At 37.1% G+C, this 22918-nt stretch overlaps 1 pseudogene; it reads right to left on the bottom strand.

The window, feature by feature from the left end:
* Nucleotides 1-22205, bottom strand: LOC120195719 (annotated as a pseudogene).
* Between the last annotated feature and the right edge of the window lie 713 nt (nt 22206-22918).

Raw genomic sequence — 22918 nt, 5'->3', positions numbered from 1 at the left:
TCCAACAAATTATAAACTTTTCATTTCGAATATAAGTTCGAGGGGGTTAAAAAACTTACAAGCATAAGGTGAAACACCACCATCTTTAGAGAGAATTTAGTTTGTTCGGGGGCTGCTCAACTCTGTATAGCAGGCACTACGACCAATTCAAGCACTTATAAATTGAAATGGTGTGATTAGGCTAAAGATCCATGGGAGATATGGACAAAAGATGAGAATTCAATTTACATAATATCGGCTAGCACTTCATGTCTCTACCACTGTTAAGCACCCGACGTAAAAGGAATGCTTCACCCTGATCCCCATTTGCCAACCTTCTCTCCAAACAGCATGCAGTCAGCTGCCTGAGTAATCTCTCAAGATAAGATTGTAAGCAGCCTTGCGAATCTTTCATGTTGGGATTAGTTGACAAGATCATAGCATTAACTGTGTTGGCCACAAGATCACGTTGCGATTCTTCGAGAAGGTATCCAACAGAGGACTCCTGTGGAGGTTCATACGCCAGCAGAGCAACACAGTCCTAAAAGGAAAATCAACTAAAATATTAGCTTTGGGTACAAACCAAAATACAATCTAATTTTCTCAGCTTAAGCAGAACTGAAGCGGGCCAGGAAACTGTAAAACAAGGAAATCTTTTTTTGACACTACATTCCCCTTTCCTCACATGCACTCACACAGAGAAACGGATGCATGAAAGTAGACACTAGACATGCACAACAGACAAATAGCTTGTCAACTGCCTAAAAGCAAATACAATGAGAAAAAACAAGCTTATGTACAGTTTAAATTTCCTAAACTATAGGCTAAAAAGCAAACAAAATTATATCAGATCGTATACATGTCAGAATGAATTAATATAAGAAAAAACTAAAGACAAGTCAAATGATAGGCACGGCCCTAACATAATGTTCATCATCTCAGATTCTACAAGCAACTATCAATAGACCAAACGGGAAGTATAAGAAAAGGAATCATCTTAATACCTGCAGTAAATCATCAAATCCAGCCAGCCCAAAATATTTTTTCCAATTCAATCCTTCCATACTTTACAGCCTCTTCCAGTGCTCCCACCTACAAACAGGATGTATATTTATCTCATCTCAACGAAACTAGGCATCAACCGTCCAGTACAGATATAGCAACATAATCAAAGGATATACTATGTATTTCAGGAATCAAACTTTAAACCTCACAAACATGCAGAATTTTAGGGTCCGCTTGATTTCAGGAAAAATAGATCGTTCTCGTTTTTCATTTTCTTTGAAAATGGAGAACACTAAACAAAACATGTTTTGCTGAAAATTTTAAGAGACAGTAAAAGAGAGAATAATGCTTCTTGTGTATTTTATTTATCAACCATATGGGTATATACACAAGTATAAAGCTACTATAATAGGTGAAGTACTATCCTACATTAATTACAATATATTAATTAATTCTAAGATTTAGCCTACAAATCTGTAACACTCCCCCTCAAGTTGGAGCATGGATATTAATCATGCCCAGCTTGTTATATAGATAATTAATTTGGACCCCATTAAGAGCCTTTGTGAAAATATCTCTGAACCGTTCTTCAATTTTCACATAGCCAGTACTAATCAGGCCATGTTGAACCTTTTCACGATTGAAATGACAATCAACCTCAGCGTGTTTCATTCGTTCATCAAAAGATTGGATTAGAAGCAACGTGAAGTGCAGCTTGATTACCACACCAGCTTTGCAGGTATTGAAACCTTAATTCCTACAGAGCTAATATACTCATATGATTTCACACAAAGACTTGGCCATAGCTCACCATTCAGCTTCCTCACTTGATCGTGAGACCACATTTTGTTTCTTACTCTTCCATGAAATCAAGTTCCTCCAAAAACACAATATCCTGAAGTAGATCCACTATCTTCCTTACATCCTGCCCAACCCAAATTTGAAAAACATTTGATCCTAGTAAGGCCATGATTGTCATATAGAATTCCACGTTCAAGAGCACTTTTCAAATAATGCAGACTTTTTTCTACCGCCGTCCAATGATCAACAGTTGGTGATGACATACACTGATTTTCTTAAGATGAATGTTGATGGAGCTGCTAGGCTTGATGGCTCGGGTGGAGGTATTGGAGGTATTTTGAGAGATTGGGAGTGTCGCACACTTTTGACTTTTTCAGAGAAGGTTGGCCAAGGTACTCCTCCTCTAGCTGAATTAAAGGCTATTCAAAGAGGCATTGAAATTTTTCTGGCATCACATTGGGTATCTGTTGGGAGATTGATTGTTGAGTGTGATTGCAAGTCGGTAGTGGAATGGATTCAATCACCGGCTTTGGCTCCTGCTTTCTACTCGCCTTTAGTTAATCAGATTTTGTCTCTTTCAAATGGTATGGTTCATTCAGTGAGGTGGATTCCAAGGGCAAGCAATGGGGAGGTTGATAGCTTAGCTAAGAAAGGGATAGGTTGACTGTAAGGCTCTATCACTGGATTTTCTGATCCAGCGAGGAGGTCTAGTTGAAAGTAGTTGTTAAGTTTTATGTGATGTAATTTGGTGTAGTGTTTAAATCTTATATAAACTTTTATTATCAATAAAATTTTTAAGGCGCACTTTTCCTCCTTCCGCTGATTAAGGAGCTTACCCCTAAGCTCCTTTAACCAAGAAGGGGGTTTTTAACGAGGCCTTCCAATCTTATCAAAAAAAAGAGTAAGATAATTCAACTTTCCAATAAGTCTTCTCTGCCTATCAGGATCTACAAGTATTTCACCCTCTAATTAATTGTAAATTAGAAAGCATTAGAATACTACATGGTTTAGCACCCAATTTTCTCGACTGTGATAGTAAATCAAGCACCTACTTCCTTTGAGACAGGAAGATTCTCATCTTACTCATGTTATCTTCAAATCCCAAGAAATATTTTAACCTGCCCAGTCTAGATTTGTCTTGTAAAATACCTAATTCTCCCTCTTATTTTCTCTTTCACTTCTTTCAATTTAGCTGGTACATAGCGAAGCAATATTTACAACCCATGCTAGATTTGTACAAGCTTGTATTAACTATCAAATTTTTATCATAGGCATCTACCAAAAAACTAATTGACAATGGCACAGGCTCATTTTATATTTAACAAAGGTACCCCAAGCATATAAACTTCCGGATCTATTTTTATCACCAACTAAAATTAACCTATCATGTGCTATACACTTCACACAGGAGCACGAGAAGCCTATCATGTAATGCCTGCAACAGAACCACCAGGCCTGTGCAGATACAAAGTCAAATTTTATTATACCTATCCTACCTAAATTAGCAATTAGTTTTAAGTTTTAATGTTCACAGATAATTTTGATATGATGTCAGGTTGTTTCTTTGAACATATGTTATTTAGTGCTAGTAGTTTGTTCCTTTGTAATTGTTATCCAAGTAGTAAAGACCATTTGCTTTTAATGGTTCTGTGTGGTGGGGTGTTAACTATTGTAACAATCATTTAAGTTTGGAATTTCAAGTATCAGTCTGTTCAGAATATATCTCCCAACATACCAAAAACTAACTCACAAGATGTGAAAAAGATAAGTATATCCAGTAAGTTATTTTTCATTAGATTTTAAAAAATGACAAATCAGAAATTCTGTAATTAGTGCCTTTTTCATTTAAAAAAGTCAATTATCACGAGATAATATACAGGAAAGAACATGTACCCGAACCAATTCAATAAATTTTTGGCAGTGCAGCAGAAGGCATGTAGCAGATTTGTCATCCTGCATGTAGCATGACATAATCAAAAAAATGAATTAATCCAGAGCAGTAAAACTATTTCATGGAATAATGAACAAGCGGGTTGCCTCGACACTTTCTTCAGCATTTAAAACAAGTGGAAAAGAATGATGTTAAAAGAGCTCCATACAAGTCCCATTCACATTCCTCGACAGCATAACTTAATCCTCTTATGACAATCAATATATGTTTCCACAACAGTAGACAAATCGAATTGTGTACACACCTGAACAATTTGAGGATACCAATCACAAAGTTTACTAATTGCTGCATCAATCTCACCATTCCTGATTAGCTTCATTGGCAACAAAAAATTACAATAATTACTAATTTAACAACAGTGGAAAAAAGTGATTAGAGGATAGCATAATAGATTACACATACCATATATTCAAAAAATAGATAGTCTTATCTACACACATAGATATGGATATAGATATATAGATATAATCTTGAGAGAGAGAAACTCTGAATGTGCCAATTGAAACATATCACTATTCATAACTGATTAACAGCAGATTATAAATATTCATTAGTTGAATCTTGCTACTTCTTTTTCCCTTTTTTGGAGGGACAATGGGCAGCAAAAATAATTTGAGTCCTTAAGTATGGTATTTACACAATGAGACCCATCCTTACGAACCAGTTACATCCAAATCATGAGATACTAAAAACAACAGCAATATGAGACCCCGTATCCTAAAACAAAATGAGTGAAGGATGTGACCACACCATAGACAAACTTAATAAATAATGCTCAAAATATCTTACTTTAGCCACCACCTTCATTGGCCACCTTTCACTAGCTATACTCACATTTCTGGATGATGTTAACTTGATGGAACTAGCCACTAAACAGAAATCCAAAGAAACCACGGACTTCTCCATTCTTTTCTCTTGTTATTTTTTGTCAAAGGGAGAAGAAAGCAGACAACAAAGATGACAGAAATTCAGAAGTGGGGATCCAAGGATACAGACCGGAAGGGGTTAAAGAGTAAAGGAAAAACAGAGACCGGTAGCAAAAAATGAGTGAGAGAGAGAAAAACGTAGAGAGAGAGAATTTTTAAAAAAAGTCAGTTCCCGATGAGTGTTGGTCGGCGTTTATCGACAACCTGAGTAGGAGGGTTTCTCGTCATACTCTTAAGGAATTATTCTTAGTCCATGGTCCGGTTATGAGAGTTTTCATTCCCAATCAAATTAGAAATCCTAAGTACAGATTTTCCACCTTTGCTTTTGTTCATTTTAAGAGGGAGGAAGATTTAAGGAGGGCTGTTGATGAGTTAAACGGGGTTGTGATTGATGGAAGGAAGATCTTAGTTAGTCCTGCCAGATTTAAGGATGATCGTTCAAGGTCAAGGGTGGTGCATACTTCTTCAAACGAGGCTTCTGGTCAGATTAATGCAGATTCTTCGAAATCAAGAGAAAGAGAAAATATTATCAGAAGTAGAAGGGACGATAGAACTTATAGGGATGCTCTGATGTCAAATGGGATTACAATGGGGTACAAAGAACTATTGTTTGAGGATGTCCAAAGGAGGAATGTCAAGAAAAACATTATGGAGATGCATATTCCATCAGAAAGTGCCAATTGGGTGAAGAGGTCGTTAACAGGGATTATCAAATACTCGTTTCAAGTTGAGTTCATTCGGAATGCCTTATTTAAGGAAGGCTATGATGTTCAAATTGCTAGATGGGGTTATGTTTGGAACTCTTGCGTTTTAGTTCTCAATTCCCATGAGGAGATGCTGGATTTGTGGAGCAAAAAGGAAGAGGTTTTAAAACAGTGGTTTGAACGAGTGGAACCTTTACTGAATGAGGCCGGAGTTCCCATGGCCTTCTGCATGGCAGAATTAATAGGGGTTCTTTTGTTATGCTGGAATGAATATTTCTTCGAGAAAATGGCTGGGAGATGGGGCAAAGTGGTAGGTATTCATGAGAGTACAAGGAAAAGAGAAGACCTTACAATGGCAAGAATTTTATTGAGGGTGGAAAGCCCCTTTGATGTTCCAGAGGTGATCACTCTTGGATCTTATGGAAGATCATTCAAAGTAAGTATTAAGATTGGATCAGCAAGTGAGTATTCAAGTTCGTTTTTCAGTAATTTTCCGTTGGAGGATTCCGATGAGGCATTTTCTGAAGAAATTAGGTCTGAGGAGGATGTAGACAGGTTGTTGTCAGATCATGGGGAAGGGGAGGCATGTGCAGCAAGGAAAAATCGTCTGTCAGTGGACAATTGGATTGAGCAGGGTGTGTTCAGTGGTTCTGGAGGAGTTAGTGAGAATAGACAGCTAGCAAGGCTTCCCTTAGATAGGAAAGGTATTAAATGTAGTCTGCCAGAAAGTCAAAAGGTTGGGAGTTTAAAAGTTGGTGAGTTTGCAGGTTTGGGGATTAGAAGTCAACATTATTCGGCTGATGGGTCTCAAGCCCATTCTGAAGACTCTGGCAGTCTGGGTCAAAAGATTTTTCGGGTTTCATTTCTGGGCCAGCATATATAGTTAATAAGTGTGGGGATTTTGTGGAGAACCTTAATTTAGCAGGAAAAAACATGAAAACGTTTAGAGTATTGGAGAAGAGCCCAATTACAGAGAAGGTGGTTAATGCAGAAATAGAGGCTGAAGAAGAAAGTTTAAGGTTGGTTGAACCGGTTACAACTAATTTAGGAAACATCTCAAGGGGGAGACAGTTACACCGTTCTAGAAGAAAGGTCTCATCTGAGAGTGAGGTGCTGGAAACTAGAAGTTTGAGCAGTTGCAAAAGGGTCTATAGCAGGTCGAGGGAAAGAAGATATTGGTATGGAGATTTGTTGAACTTTACGAATGAAATAGATGGCACCAAGGTTGGGCAGAGGAAGTTGGATGTGGACTCCAGCATTGCAAAACAGATTTGTTTTTCAACAGAGCTCATTGCTGATGGGAGTCTTCTTCCTAGCTTTGTTAATGGTCTTGGGGATGGGACCGTAGAGCGGGAGATTGAAGGTTACTGTTCTGAAGGTGAATGCTTAAGACCCAAATCTGGTTTGTTAATTAGAAGGAAGAGGAGAGCTAGAAGGATCCTGTTTCGAGAAGCTCTTGACCAGGTGAGCATTGATACAGCATCCTCCTCAGCTTTCTCGAGTTTATTGAAAGAAGTTGTAGAAACTTGGGAGGTTAGTAAGCTTTTGGGAGTATCTTTTAAGGAAGGGAAAGAAGCATTTTTGGAAAAAATCATAGCTCTAGAGAAAGGCTTGATTGGGATTAATCAAGGTTTGGTTGATTGAGGGTTTTGTTTGTACCTTGTTCCCTTTATGAAGATGTCAAAGTTAGTAATATGTTCATGGAATGTTAGGGGTCTGGGGAAAAATGAAAAAAAGAGGGTTGTTCAGAATTTAGTCACTATCTTAAATCCTACTTTCCTTTGGTTGCAAGAAACTAAGACTGAAAAATTTAATAGGTCTTTCTTTAGGAGAAGTGGGATTAATAAGCTTAAAGGAGTTTTGGAATCTCCTTCAGTTGGATCAGCGGGGGGCCTGTTGTGTTGTTGGGATGACAATATCTTTGAGTTGGAGAGTCAGTTTATTAGTAGGAGATTTATAGCTACCTTTGGTAAATTCCGGAATAAAAACTTCAGTTGTGGTTTCATCAATGTATACGGTCCAGCAGTGGAGGAAGAGAAAGCTGGTTTTTTTGAAGAATTAAGCAGTTTTCTTAGTGGACAGAATTTTCCCGTTTGTGTGGGAGGGGACTTCAATGTTTATTTACAAGAAAATGAGAAGATGGGCAGAGGCCAAAGTAGGAGCTCAAAGGAGATCTTTAATGACTTCATTCTTCATACGGGCTTAATTGATCTTCCTATGAATGGGGGAAGGTTCACTTGGTGTAATAACCAAGAGAATCCCACGTTTGTAAGATTAGATCGTTTTTTGGTTGACAGTCAATTTCTAGCGTTATTTCCGGACATTTTACAGTCTCTTCTACCAAGATCATTGTCAGATCACAATGCCATAATTCTTGTGAATAAAGGAGTGGACTGGGGTCAAAAACCGTTTAGAATGTTCAACTATTTGATGGATGAGGAGGGTTTTGAGGATATGGTTATTTCTTCTATTCAGAGTTCTAAGAAAAGTCAGAAGAAGGCAGGTGTTTTTAGTCTTTTAAGGAGTGCCAAACATGCAATTAAAAAGTGGTCTGGAAACAGAGATAAGTATCCAGGAGACTTGATTTCTGAGTTAGATAAGAAAATTTCGAAGATAGAGGCTGATATTCAACAAAAGCAGGGTGTTGTCGATAGTGAGGTATTAACTGAGTTGAATAATTGTAGAGCAGAATTGTGGAAGCTGCACAAGATCCAAGAGCAGATTTGGTTTCAGTATTCGAGATCTAAATGGATTGAAGACGGGGATCGCAACACTAAATACTTCCATACCTGTGCTACGGTTAGGAAGAAGAGGAATGCACTGGTGGCACTTAATTTTAGAGGAGAAATAGTTGAAGACCCAATTGCTATTAAGGACATTGTGAAGGATTATTTTTTAAGATCTACAATAACCGATCTACTCTAGAAATTGATGAATTAAATCTGGATTTTTCCAGAATTTCTTTGGAGCAGAATCAGTTCTTAGAGCAGGAATTTTCAGAGGAGGAAGTTTGGGATGTTGTGAAGTCTTGTGGAAGTAACAAAGCTCCGGGTCCTGATGGGTTTAATATGGGTTTTTTCAAGAGGTTTTGGCAGGTCCTTAAGGAAGATATTATGATCTTCTTTAAGAAGTTTTACTTGGGGAAGGATTGGGAACATGGAATAAATCACACTTTCATCACTCTTATTCCGAAAATTTCAAACATTGGCGGTTTGGACGATTTTAGACCTATTAGCTTAGTTGGTGGTTTGTACAAGATCCTCTCTAAATGTCTGTCAAGGAGACTTAGGAGCTGCATTTCAGATTTGATCAGTCCATGTCAATTCGCTTTTATTCCCGGTCGACAAATCTTGGATTGTTCCCTTATAGCCAATGAAGGGATTGACTTTTGGAAGAAGAATGGTTTAAAAGGATGTGTTTTTAAAGCTGATTTCAAGAAGGCATATGATACTCTTGACTGGCCTATTTTGTTCAGAATTATGAAGGAAATGGGATTTGGTTCTAGATGGATAGGGTGGATTTCGAAGTGCATCACTTCAGCAACTGTTTCAGTCTTGGTGAATGGGGTTCCAACCGAGGAAATCCCAATGGCTAAGGGTCTTCGTCAAGGCTGTTCTTTGTCTCCGTTGTTGTTTAATATAGTTGGGGAACTATTGAATTTATTGATACTTAAAGCTGTTTCAGGGGGTCTCTTTTTGAGTTTGATGATTAGAAATGAGGAGAAGAATTTTAATTTAACACATCTACAATCTGCTGACGACCTTATAATTTTCTGTGGTGCGTCGAAAAAACAGATCTTGAATGTGAAGAGGGTGCTTCGAGTGTTTGAGATTATTTCTGGACTTCAGTTGAACTTGAAGAAGTGCAAATTGTTTGGGGTGAATTTAAGGGAAGAGGAAATTAAGGATTGGGCAGCTACGATTGGATGTTCAGTGGGTTATTTTCCCTCTGAATATTTGGGACTCCCTCTTGGTCCACACAGGAACTCTAGCATTCTGTGGGATCCAGTGGTTCAAAGCTTCAATAAGAGGTTAGCAGGCTTGAAAGGCTCTTCTTTGTCACTGGCGGGCAGGCTGGTTTTGATTAAATCAGTCCTATGTTCACTTCCTATATACTATTTGTCATTATTTAAGGTTCCAGCTTCAGTATACAAGACCCTAAACTCTATTATGTCAAATTTTTTATGGGGTGGAGGAGGTGGGAGGAAGAAAATCCATTGGGTAAGCTGGTCCAGCGTTTGTAAACCAAAAATTGAAGGAGGCTTGGGAGTTCCTAATATAAATACGATGAATAGGGCTTTATTGGAAAAGTGGGCTTGGAGGTTTGCTATTGAGAGGAAGGCGATTTGGAGGGAAATGATTTGCACTAAATACAAAATGGATTCTTCATTGATGCAGCTTGATAGTAAGGTTTCTCCTAAATTTTCTTGGATATGGAGATCTTTGGTGAATAATCATTTTAAAGCTGATTCGATGGGCTGTAGTATCAGAAGCAATTATAGCTACAAAATTGGCAATGGGAGGAATATTCGGTTTTGGCAAGACAATTGGGCATTGGATCATCCTTTGATGGTCATGTTCCCTAGACTATTCTCTATTGCAGTGAACAAAACTGGAAGATTATTTCAGTTTGGGGATTACAGTTCTGGGGGCTGGTTTTGGAACGTCCAGTTGAGAAGGGAGTTGAATGACTGGGAATTTGAACAATGGTCAAACTTGATGGCTGTTATTTCAGATTTTTCTGTTTCTACTGATGTTGTTGATGGACTGTTGTGGAAGGGGAATGGAGAAGGGGTTTTCAATGTTAAATCATGTGCCAATCTATATTATTCGGGTATTTCTGATTTGGAGGAAGCTAATTTTTGGAAATCTATTGTTTGGAGGGGCCTGCTGCCTCCAAGAGTGGAGACTTTTCTTTGGCAAGTTATCTTAAAGAAACTGGCAGTGAAGACAGCTCTGGTTAAGAGAGGTGTTCAGGGCATAAATGATTCTATGTGTCCTTTTTGTAATCTAGAAGAAGAGTCTTCATCTCATCTATTTTTTTCCTGTTCGGTTGTTTGGCCAATATGGACTAAATTCATGGGTTATTGGAATTTTCAGTCTGTTTTTCATGAAGATGCAAAAAAATTCCTAGTAGCATGGACTAACTTAAAGGCCAACTCTCTGATGTGGTCATTTATCCCTGGAGTGGTCTTATGGACAATATGGAAAACTAGGAATTATATAGTGTTTGAAGGAGGGAAGTTTGATCGAGCAGAAATATTCTATCTAGCTAGGTGCAGGCTTGCTTCATGGTTTCTAGCTAGGGAAACTCAGATTTCTATTTCCAAGGATGCTCTTATTGCCGACCAGTCCTTAGTGGATTCTTGCTCGTCTCATACTAATCGGATTTCAACTAAGGTTCCTTGGTCCCCTCCTCCAAAGGGTTTTATTAAACTTAATGTGGATGCGGCTACTTCTAGTGATTGGAAGAGGAGTGGTTTAGGTGGTGTTCTGAAAGATAGTTCTGGTTCGATTCTTGGCTCCTTCAAAGACCCTGCTGGTCCGGGACCTCCAACTTTGATGGAATTGAAAGCTATCCTAAAGGGGTTATTTTATTATGAATCTATTCGCCACAGATTTAAAGAGAGATTGATTATCGAGAGTGATAGTAAGGTGGCAATTGGTTGGGTCAAGGATGTTGGTTCTTGTCCTGTCGTTTATGTTCAAGTTGTTAAGGAAATTATTCAAAAGCTTAGTGTTTATGAAGGTCTTATTAGATGGGTTAGTAGAACAGCCAATATAGAGGCGGATGTTCTAGCTAAGGCTGGTATTGGTTGAGTATTATGTTCTGTTAAGGGCTGGTTCTTTTTGGCTTTTTATCTCTGGAGGGAGATTAGACTTTGTATTACTTTGTAATGTTTTAAGATTAAAGAACTCCTAGGGCACTCTTTTCCTCCTTCCGCTGATTAAGGAACTATTTTCAAGTTTCGTTAATCATGAAGGGGGTTTTTAGTGAGGCATACTATTCCTATCAAAAAAAGAAAAACAGAGATCGGTCAAGAGGGTATTAGGTGGTCATTGGAGGAGTTTAAGAGCAAGGAAAAGTGAAAAAAGGAAGAAGTGAAGAGAGTCAGATCAATGGAAAGGAAATAACCAGAAAGAATGCCAAAGGAAAGAGCACCAAGTCACTTTTAGAGAACTCCAGTAGGCTGTATTAGAAGACTCTAGAGTGGAGAACAAATTCTTGTTAATAAGAGTCGATGTGTTTTGCGGAAAATGCTATCTACATTTTACAATATTTTGTTTCATGAAAAATAACTTAATCTGAAAATAACTTTGGGTGAACAGAATTATCCAGATCTCTTTTAAAAAAATGTCCCGTGTTTTGGAAAACATAAGACAATTTCCAAAAGCTAAAAAAGGAAAACAGGATCAATCCCCTAAATTCAGGATCTCCCGATGCAAATCATAAACAGGATCAATCCCCTAAGAAAAGAAGCTGAATTAAAAGCAAAAAGGGATCAGCCCTTTTTATATAGATGTGGATTTTCTGAAAAATACACAAATATAAAATATTTCACAGAATCATTTCCCTCCACCCACTTTTTCATAAATCATTTTCGAAGTCTTTTTCTGCGAAACAAAGCCAGAATTCAAGTGAACATGATAATCACACTAACTTGCCTCAAAGACAAAATATTTAAGAATAGTAATACTCAAAAGACATTTGCTAACAAAACATAGATTAACCACTATCATGAAAAAAAGGAACAATGATTTGTTCAACTATCATCAACGTTCTGTCTACATGTAGCAATAATACATGGCTGGAAGATTGACCTCAATCATTATGCATTCTACTCCTCAAGTGTTATTGCTTTCTTTGATTTAGTGCATATACAATAATTTCAATCATATATCTGAGTTCTAGTTAATACCCAAATTCACACACATAACTAAGTTATGACTATAATATAAAAATATGAAACGTCAAACAATTACAAACCTGTCGTAGAATCTTTCATTGATTTAGTGCATATACAATGTCCTGCTCGTCGAATCCTGCTCGTCGAAGCCATTTTCTTGAGCTATATAGATAGGGGGGATGGTGCTTTTACTAGCCAAATCAAACGAATTGAGTGTATCCTCATAGCCATAATATAGCAAGTAAGACCGGACAAGTCTGTTCAATAGTATTAAAAAAAAGTATATTAAAATACACAAATATGCCATACGCCCATACCATACTAATAATTAAATCTAATGAGATAAAGGTTATGAGTTATCTCAAGTGAACTTTTACAACCACCCAAAGAGACACAGAACCTCAACATGAGGCTCTGCTCTACAACTAAAACTCTATTTTTTAGAACTTTAAGTTCCAGCCAAGAATAGATCCAATCATATGTAATTTGCATGCATATACTTTTATTTCATTTAATAGTATTAAAACTTTACCCACCAAGCTAAAAAAAATTAGCTTCTATTCATGGTGGTTCTGGTGCTTCGAACCTTTTCAGAGTCCTCCAATCAATGTGCTCTAGCCAAGAATAAATCTAATTACATGAAACTTGTATGCATATACTCTCGTTTTTTTATAGTATGACACTTCATTCCCCAAGTATAAAAGATTTTAACTTCTATTCATGGTGGTTCTGGTGCTTCGAACCTTTTCAGAGTCCTCCAATGTGCTCTTAACCTGTGAGCTAGCACAAGGATGAAGGACAGAACTATTATCAGGAAGCAACAGCATATTCTAATCATTGTCTAGGCCAGAAGCTTCTATTGTACAGCAATTATTACATAATCATAAAAGCAGTAACTCAAATTTAAAGATTTCACACACTTCTTAAACCAAAACATCAAATCATCCGATAGTAATCAGACAAGCATGAAGCAGAAAATGATTTTAGTGGCAAAAGAAAAACTCACCCATAACTAATATTTGATGGTAGAGATATCTTGTCAATAGTCATCTGCTGCTTCAACCTCTCTTGAGTTTCATATTCCTGATACACAGCAACAAACATATAAATCTTCAGAAAAATTAACTTTAAGGAAATCCCTTGTAGACTGAGAGGACCAATATATAATGAAACTTAGATTGCCAAACATTTATTAAAAGTAAAGCATGATGCAGAATAAGGAAGCATTACTTGCCTTCAGATCAAAAGCAAATTTCTTTTGCCCAAAGTTGACATGAACCCTGCACAATTTGATACGAGAGTCATACCAATAACTTAAAGTTAAAACAACTTTGACAATATCTATTTTCATTTTGATGAAACCGTGAAATAATATCAGCACAATGAATGGCTCTCGTATCGACGACAACAAAATTGCTGTTTCTTTCGCTAAATTCAAACCTCGACATTCCTATTGGAGAAAGTCCTTGGCAGGTGTTCTTCGCAAGTCCGGGATGGAAGATGATTCGAGGATGAATCATTATAAAGTTGAAGGTGTTATAGATGAAGAAAAACTTCAGGTGTTGAGCAATTGTCTAGTGAGGTGGTGCAAGGACTTTGTCAAAATTGGTCATCTCGCTAGACAAATGCAAGCGAAGGGCCTCACTGGCTTCACCTTAATGAGAGCTGCTGGTAATGCGATTTTAATGATTTTCGAAGACAATGCTTCACTGAGAAGTGTAAAGAAAGATAAATCAAAGATTCTCGCAGAGTGGTTCTCCTTAGTCGAAGCTTGGTCAGAGAGTTTGGTAATGGAGTGTCGTCGAGTATGGTTAGTTTGCGAGGGTGTTTCTTTTCACACATGGAATTGGAATATTTTCAAGAACATTGCTAATAAGTGGGGTTTATCACTAGCTATCGACGAAAGTTGTCATTCTCTATCATCCTTTGATCGGGCAAAAATTCAAGTCCTCACAAAGGCTGATGCGAGAATTGATGCGATGGTGGAATTGAAGGTTGGTGACAACTTCTTCAAGGTCATGGTGCATGAGATAGACCCTTCATTCAAACCAAACTCTTGGGCTCCTGAAGAAGACGAGTCTCATTAGATCTTGTTTCTTCAATTGTGGTTTTGTTTTAGTTCATATGGCTGTAGGTGTTGCTTTTAATTTGCATTATGTTTTGTTGCGCTATTTTATTCCTACTGCTGGTGGTGTAATTAGAAGTAAGGTGATTAGACTGTGGCTTTGTATGAGGTTATATGAGGTTAAGGTGTTTGTTGTAATGGTGTTCATCGCCATGAGAGGATATTCCGTGGTGTCTTTTGTATCGGGTATTATTATCAATAAAATTTGAGGTACTCTTTTCTTCCTTCCAATGTTCGTTAACATCCTTTAAGTATGTGAACGAATAAGAAGGGAGTTTTTAATGAGACCTCCAACTTCTATCAAAAAAAAACCAAGGCATTGATTGCCCATGATCAGAAAGGACAATCTTAGTGCACACTGAATGAGAAGATTTCATTTGATTTTTTTTTTGATAGGAATAGAAGGCCTCATTAAAAACCTCCCTCATAGTTGTCTCTAAAAGGAGACAAGTAGCGGAAGGAGGAAAAGAGTGCCTTAGTAGATTAATAGCCAACAATTACATAAGATTACCAAACATTACAAAAGATTGCCTAAACAAAGAAACATAACCAAAATAAAATACCAAAAGCACAGCTCCTAAAAACAACCTCCACACTCACTAACCAATTCCTGACTTAGCTAGACCATCAGCTTCCTCATTAATACATCTGCTGATATGCCTAATGACAACATTATAAAGCCCAACTGACTTCTGAATTTCTGTAATAAAATCAACGAGGTGAACCGGGCAGAGATCCGGGCTGTTGATCCATTTCACTGCCAGAAACGAGTCACTTTCTAAAATCAGATTTCCTTTGTCCCTCCAAACTGAATCAAAAAACATATCTAATCCCGCTTTGATCGCATAAATCTCAGCTAGAATAGGAGAACAAGGTCCTAAAGCTGTAGAGAAGGAAACCAGCTTGTTATTTCCATCATCTTTAAGAACTCCACCAATACCACTCCTTCTCCAGTCAAAATTGACTGCCCCATCAACATTCATCTTAAAGTACCCGGAAGGAGGAGGGCACCATTTTCAACATATAAAGATCCAAATCATAAACATGTACTTCTACCATGATACCACGAAATTGCCCATTCATGATATTCCTAATTTAAACATTCTCTAAGTTTTAAAAATATACCTACCTCTCACAATGTCAATGTTATGGGCTAAATCTGTGTTGTTGTTTTTTTTTATAGGAATAGGAGGACTCATTAGGAACCTCCCTCATAGTTTACATTTGATGTAAACTGATTGAGGGAGGAAAAGAGCACCTCATTTTATTGAAAAACCAGAATTACATAAGATACACAAAACATCCTGATCCTGAGAAACACAGGATAAACATAACACTCTACCCCTCGAAAATACACCATGACCATAATACAAATAGCGATGGGAAAAAATCACCCATCAGCCTAACCCCACACCAACACTATCGTAAAGTACAACACTAAGCCTTCAACACTCATCCGATTCCCTGTTTAGCTAACCTATCTGCCTCCATATTGCAACTCCTAGAAACCCATCTCAGAACAACACCCTTTGTAGTAACAAGAACTCCTATTTCCTCCACCAACTCACTGAAAATAGTAGGGGAAGGATGCCGTTTTAAAATCCAATCTACTGCATATTTGTTATCACTTTCCAAAATAAGTCTTCCCTTGTTGGCCCAATCGGATGAAAAGAAGAATAGCAATCCTTTCTTAATCGCTTTCAGTTCAAATAGTATAGGGGGACCAGGGCCCACTGCGGAAGAAAAATTAGCTAAAGTGCAGCTGCAGGAGTCTCTCAAAACACCACCAATACCACCCTGCATCCCCATCTCCAGTCACTGCCCCGTCAACATTGAGTTTGAACATATCAGATGGAGGAGGAGTCCAGCAAATAACCTTCTTAGAACTCGAATTAGAGGGTAATAAATCCGCCCACGTAGGATCCCCTACTAGAAGGTCTGTCAGAATCCGAACCCCAGGGTATTTAGCCAAAAACCATTTAGCCAATCTAAATCTAGTAATGAAGAACAGAACAGTAGAGTCACATATGCCGTTTTCAAATACAACCTGATTTCTGGCCTTCCAAATAGACCAAAATATGACAGCCGGAATAAACCTCCAAATAAGGGAATTATTCCTAAGGTTCGACCACGAACACAAAATTGAAGAAGGGTCTTGAGGCATCACCGTAGAGATATTCCATAACCTTAGAAATTTACTCCACAAATCCGAGGCAATAGGGCACGATAGGAACAGGTGTGCAATCGTTTCATCCTGAGCATGACACAGAGGACAAAGAACATCCGAAATCTGAAGTCCTCTTCTCTTCAATTCCACTCTCACTGCCACTTTCTGATGACAGATCTGCCATAATAAAGTTTGTACTCTTGGAGGCGCCAATCCATCCCAAACCCACTTCTTCCATACAAAACTCCCTTCCGACCTATCTTGTAACGATAATCGACAAGATTTGACCGAGAAAATGCCATCCTCCTTTCCTGACCAACCCAAAAAATCATCCACACATCGTGACAGCGACGACTTGTCAATCAAAGACATAAAAGCAATCCATGGTCCAATTCCCAATCACACAAAATTCTTCTAAGTTGTATATTCCAAACCCAAACATCGTCTTCATACTCACCAAACTCAGAGACCATCCCCCATTTGTTTGTCGACAAAGCATAAATTCTTGGGAATTGTCTTTTTAAAGGCAGATTAGTAATCCAAACATCATTCCAAAAAGCAATCGACCGCCCATTCCCTACAATGACCTTTGAATTATTTCTCAAACATCCACCAATCTGATCATTCTTATTATAGTTACTGAGGATACCTCTCCATATCCAGGAATCAAAAGGTGTAGACGCTTCTGAAATTGAGAGAGACAAAATGCTAACGTTGGATTTGCTGCAAATCAGATTCTTCCACTGACTATATTTTTCATTTGCAAATTTCCAAACCCATTTCCCTAGAAGGACCCTATTAATCAACCTTAAATCCAGTATTCCCAGACCACCCTCTTCGATTGGTTGACAAACCGACTTCCAATTCACCCAGTGGATTCGTTTTTTCTCAAGATCATAACCCCAAAGGAAGTTGGCCATCAGCGAGTTCAACTTCTGAGACACTTTGTGTGGAATCTTGAAAATAGATAGGTAAAAAATTGGCAAAGATGAAAGCACGGATTTAACCAAAACAAGTCTGCCCGCCAACGACAGTGAATTTACTTTCCACCCAGCTAACTTCTTATTAAAATTCTGGACAACCGGTTCCCACATACCCACTGAATTTTTCCTAGATCCAATCGGTAAACCAAGATAAGACATTGGAAATACCCCACTCCACATCTTGCTTTCCTAGCACAATCCTGAACCCTGTCAGCATCCATATTAACCCCAAATACAGTACACTTTGACAGATTTAAATGCACCCCAGACATCACACCGAAGACCCTCAACACTCTTCTCAAGTTTAGAAATTGCATTGTTGAATCGCTGCAGAAGAGTATTAAATCATCAGCAAACTGCAGGTGAGTCAACTGGAAGGAATTGCCAATCCTACCAATGCTAAACCCTTGAAACAGACCTTTATCAACTGCCTTAATCAACATAAGATTTAATAATTCCCCCGCTAAATTGAATAGGAGAGGGGATAGGCTGCACCCTTGTCTCAACCCTTTACTAATATTGAATTCCTCGGTAGGGGAACCATTAACTAACACCGAAATAGATGCAGTTGAAACACAACATTTAATCCATGAGATCCATTTATCCCCAAAACCCATGTCCTTCAAAATCCTGAATAAGATAGGCCACTCAACTGAATCATAGGCCCTACGGAAGTCAGCTTTAAAGACAATTCCTTTCCTCCCTTGTTTTCTCCAATATTCGATTCCTTCATTTGCCAAAAGTGCACAATCTAGCAACTGCCTACCCGGAATAAATGAGAATTGTGAAGGGCTAACCAAACCTTGAATAACAGAGACTAGTCTTTTCGATAGTATTTTAGAAATAATCTTGTAGAGACTGCCAACGAGACTAATAGGTCTGAAGTCCTCAATTCCCTGTGGATTAGCCTTCTTTGGAATTAACGTAATAAAGGAATGATTCACTCCCTTTTCCCATAATTTCCCTCTTTGAAAATCTTGAACAAACTGCATGACAAGGTCTTTCAGTATAGTCCAGTATTTTTTAAAGAAACCCATAGTAAATCCATCCGGACCAGGTGCCTTAGCACTATCCGCCTTAAAAACAGCATCCCACACTTCCTGTTCATTGATACTAACCTCTAATCCAGCCTTTTGTTCCACGGTCAATTTGGCAAAATTCAGATTCCATTCCTCCACCTCCAGAGATGTTATCTCATTGTAATTTACTTTAAAGTAATCAAAGATAGCCGATTTAATCATGCTGAGATGTTAAAGGCCGTTAATTTTGGTTATTTAAGTAAGGTTTAGGTTACACTCCTATTTTTTAGGTTTACTTATTATGATTTTATTTCAGTTGATTGTGCTTTTAGTTCTTTCCTCTTTTATGTAATAAGACTAGTCCTTATTTAAAAGGTCATATGAAATAATAGAACCATAAGAAAAATTTCTGTCAAAGAAAGCCCTAAAGTGATCTGGGTCTCTCTCAAACGAGTCTTAAGGTTTCAATCCCCCTTTAATGAGCTGAAAGGTTTCAATCTCCCTTCAACGAGTTGAATTGTCAATCACCATAGGATGTTCAAGGAACAGTAATAAAGGGAAGGCAATCGCTTTTGACATTCCTGACTAATCCTGTTAGCATGTTCGTAACAGTCCATTTTGGTAGCAAACAACTTTATTACATCTTTAGCAGGATCAAAGGGAAGTCCTCATTAGAGAAAACTCTGAATGGGTTTATGTGTATGCAGAGCTCTTTTAGCAATTTATACCATCAAATCATATTCCAACCATCTTTTATGGTGCTTTATACAAACCCAACATCCAACTAGGCCACCAGACCAAGGAAATTCTGGCATATTGATACATCAAAATAAAGTGAACTACTGGTCCAAGGATACGGCTCTCAACAAGCTGAGCAGCATCCAGTAACCAATTGCTCAATTTCATTTTAATAATTTATGTTCTTGATCAAGCAGCATTCAAGCTCAATTTCATCTCTGGAAATTTAATTTCAACTTAAAGCAATATAGTTTGTACCTCACTGTTGTATCCCCACTATCACGAAATAAGCTTGTACAATCTCCAGCAAGAAAAATAACATTTGTCTCTCCAGAAAGAATAAGCTATCAACTCACAACCTAAGAGCAATTTTAAGAACAAAATAATTTATGTTCTCGCTCAATCAGCAGCATTCGAGCTCAATTTCATCTCTGGAAATTTTATTTCAACATAAAGCCATATAGTTTGTAACTCACTGCTGTATTCCCACTATCATGAAATAAGCTTGTACAGTCTCCAGGAAAAAATAACATTTATCTCTCTAGAAAGAATAAGCTATCAACTCACAACCTAAGAGCAGTTTTATGAACAAAATAATTTATGTTCTTGATCAAGAAGCGTTCAAGATCAATTTCATCTCTGGAAAATTTATTTCAACTTAAAGCCATATAGTTTGTAACTCATTGCTGTATCCCCACTATCATGAAATAAGCTTCTACAATCTCCAGCAAGAAAAATAATTACCTAGGTCTCTCTAGAAAGAAAAAGCTATCACTCACACCTAAGAGCAATTTTAAGAACAAAATAATTTATGTTCTTGCTCAAGCAGCATTCAAGCTCAATTTCATCTCTGGAAATTTTATTTCAACTTAAGGCATATAGTTTGTGACTCACTGATGTAGCCCCACTATCACGAAATAAGCTTGTACAATCTCCATCAAAAAAAAATAACTACATTTGTCTCTCTGGAAAGAATAAACTATCAACTCACAACCTAAGAGCAAATTTAAGCTAAATCTATCCCTCAAAGTAGCATTACCAGACCATGGCCAATGCCAGAAACAAAAGTGTCATAACTAGCACATCACCACTCATTTATTGAAAAGAAACCTCAACGCTCAATGTATCCCAAAGCAGAATAATAACACATTCAATTAGCTAAATGAGAGAAAAGTATAGAGTGAAATGATATCTCCATTATTCCTATTCTTCATTCAAATCAATAATTGATAATTTATCTAAACATATAAAAGAGAAGGTATGCATACTCCTCATTTTGGCTGTGAACTGCAATTGTAGGAAACAAACGACCCTTCATTTCCTTCTCCTTGCAAACCGTTCCAACTAACACCCCATTTTTACTGGCATCCACATAATGAGCATGCAAAATAGTGAGAATCATCAGACATGAATATACCATAAAAATCAAGGAACTTAGAAGCCCTAGGACAAATACAATACGTGAAAAAGAATTCTTGTGAAGCATAGTTAATGCCACCACCAACAGTATCTCCTGTTGTATATGTGGGCCCAAAAGCATCTCCCTTTCTTTGTCCATGGTATAGCAATCCATCATCCCCGTGATATCCACAGCTGTTTACTTCCCATCTGACATGGTCAAAAAGAATTCCTTGACATTACATATAAGTGGAGACAAATAATACAAGTTATCGGAAAATTAACAAATACCAATAAAAAATTCCTACTTAAAAGCTGTCATATTCAGTATATTTCTTTCTCTATTGAAAGGAACTTTTGTTTCTGGCAGTATTAAAAACAAAAAAATTAAAACTATAAAAATATTACTTTCAAAGGGAGGAACAAAAAAACTCATTCTCCCTTTGTTTTATTCCTACACGTTCTCAAGCAGTAGAAAGACATTCTCTCACCGATAATGCGTTTACTCTTCCTTCATCATTTTTCTCAATATCTAGAACCTTCCTTCATACCAAATAAAAATGAAACTTAACCGAATTAACAACAGCATAAAAGCCTCCACACAAAATCATATCTTTTTCTTACTCCAATTAAGTGCAGTAGTGTCACTTCAAATAATTTATTATTTTCCTTTTTGCCACAAATTAACATATGTTCACTTATTAAGAGCTCATCTTCCTTCTCTTTCTTTCCCTCATTTTCCAACTCAAAAAACACTAGTTGAAACGAGACGGAAAGAAAAAAGACGCTACCAAGATTTTATGCATTTTGTCTATTCTCAAGCAACAATACACAGTCATACATACGTGTTAAAGTACAATAAAGAAGGAAACAGACACACAGTTGTTTTTTTCTAACAAAAATCCCTTGCTTTTCTTTTCCTCTTGTTGATTCATAGACATAGACACACACAAGCACCTTCCCCTTTCAACAACCAAGCGTAAACCATTTAAAACAACAAACAGAACTCTTAACTATGAACTATAATAATCACCAACACTTCAATTCAAACTCCTTTCCATCACAACAACATCGAAGTATAAAAAAATCTAGCTTACCCGGGCTGCCTCCGCATCTTGAAGCCTTCATTGGTGAATCCAATGGCAATTTGTCCCTTAGTCCCGGCGTCCTTTACATAAATCTCGAAGTAATAAAGCAGACGCTTCACTGGAGCCGGCTTATTAGCTTGAACCACACCTACATCGTGGCCATGGAGACTGACATTCGTATACCTCACAGACAATTTATCAGGCGCCACCACCAAAAACCCTTCAGAGCTATTGATCGTGTTGAGCTCTTTAGGAGCCTCCTCGTCATCCTCCTCCATCTCCGTCGGAGCCTTAGACGAGCCGACTCTAAGAAGTATAAACCGAGATCTCGATTTATGCTATCGAAACTGTGAAACCCTAACAAAATCAGACAATCATTTCATGTTTTATCTTCCCCCCCCCCCCCCACTTCCCCTAAAATAGTCTTACTTGAAAAAAAAATCAGATGGAAATAGCTTTTCAAGGATAAATTACATAAATAATCATTAATATTTAAATAATTTTTTACTTTTTATTAGTAAATTTTTAAAATTTATAAAATAAATATTAATATTATTGATATATAATAAAATAATCACTTAAGAGTATTAACAAACGTTATCAAGATAATAAATTGCTGATGTGAAGTGTCAAGTTAGCTGATTTGACTTTTCAAAGTCAAAGCCCATCAATATTGTTTTCTTATTCACAACTTCATTCAACGACAATGAGAATTATTTTATATAAAATCTAAGGTCTCTTTCATGCAAGGAGAAGCGGAGTTTATTGTGTTCAATCCTCACTGACTCCCTCACAATGCGAGATTAAAGTTTAATCTTTAACTTCAAAATATCAATGACAAAGGCAAAAACATATATTGAAAAAATCATAACAAAGTTGCAAACCCCAAAATATCAGTGGTTTAATTGACAAAAATATTATTAAAAATAAGATTGTAAGGTGTAAGTAATAGTAATTTTATCATTAAAATTATAAAATATAAGAATATTGTTATGAAATAAAAATTTGAAGTAATAAAAAGAACAATAAAGAGATGATACGAGAATAAAGAAATAAATTTTCTTTTTATGATCTCAATATAAATTGTATATAATACTTTCTTTGAACTCCAGATTTATAAATATAAG

Source organism: Hibiscus syriacus, unplaced genomic scaffold (genome assembly GCF_006381635.1).
Source record: "Hibiscus syriacus cultivar Baekdansim isolate YM2019G1 unplaced genomic scaffold, ASM638163v2 tig00004620_pilon, whole genome shotgun sequence".
In the NCBI taxonomy this organism is placed as follows: Eukaryota; Viridiplantae; Streptophyta; class Magnoliopsida; order Malvales; family Malvaceae; genus Hibiscus; species Hibiscus syriacus.
This window is presented reverse-complemented; position numbering and strand designations above follow the sequence as displayed.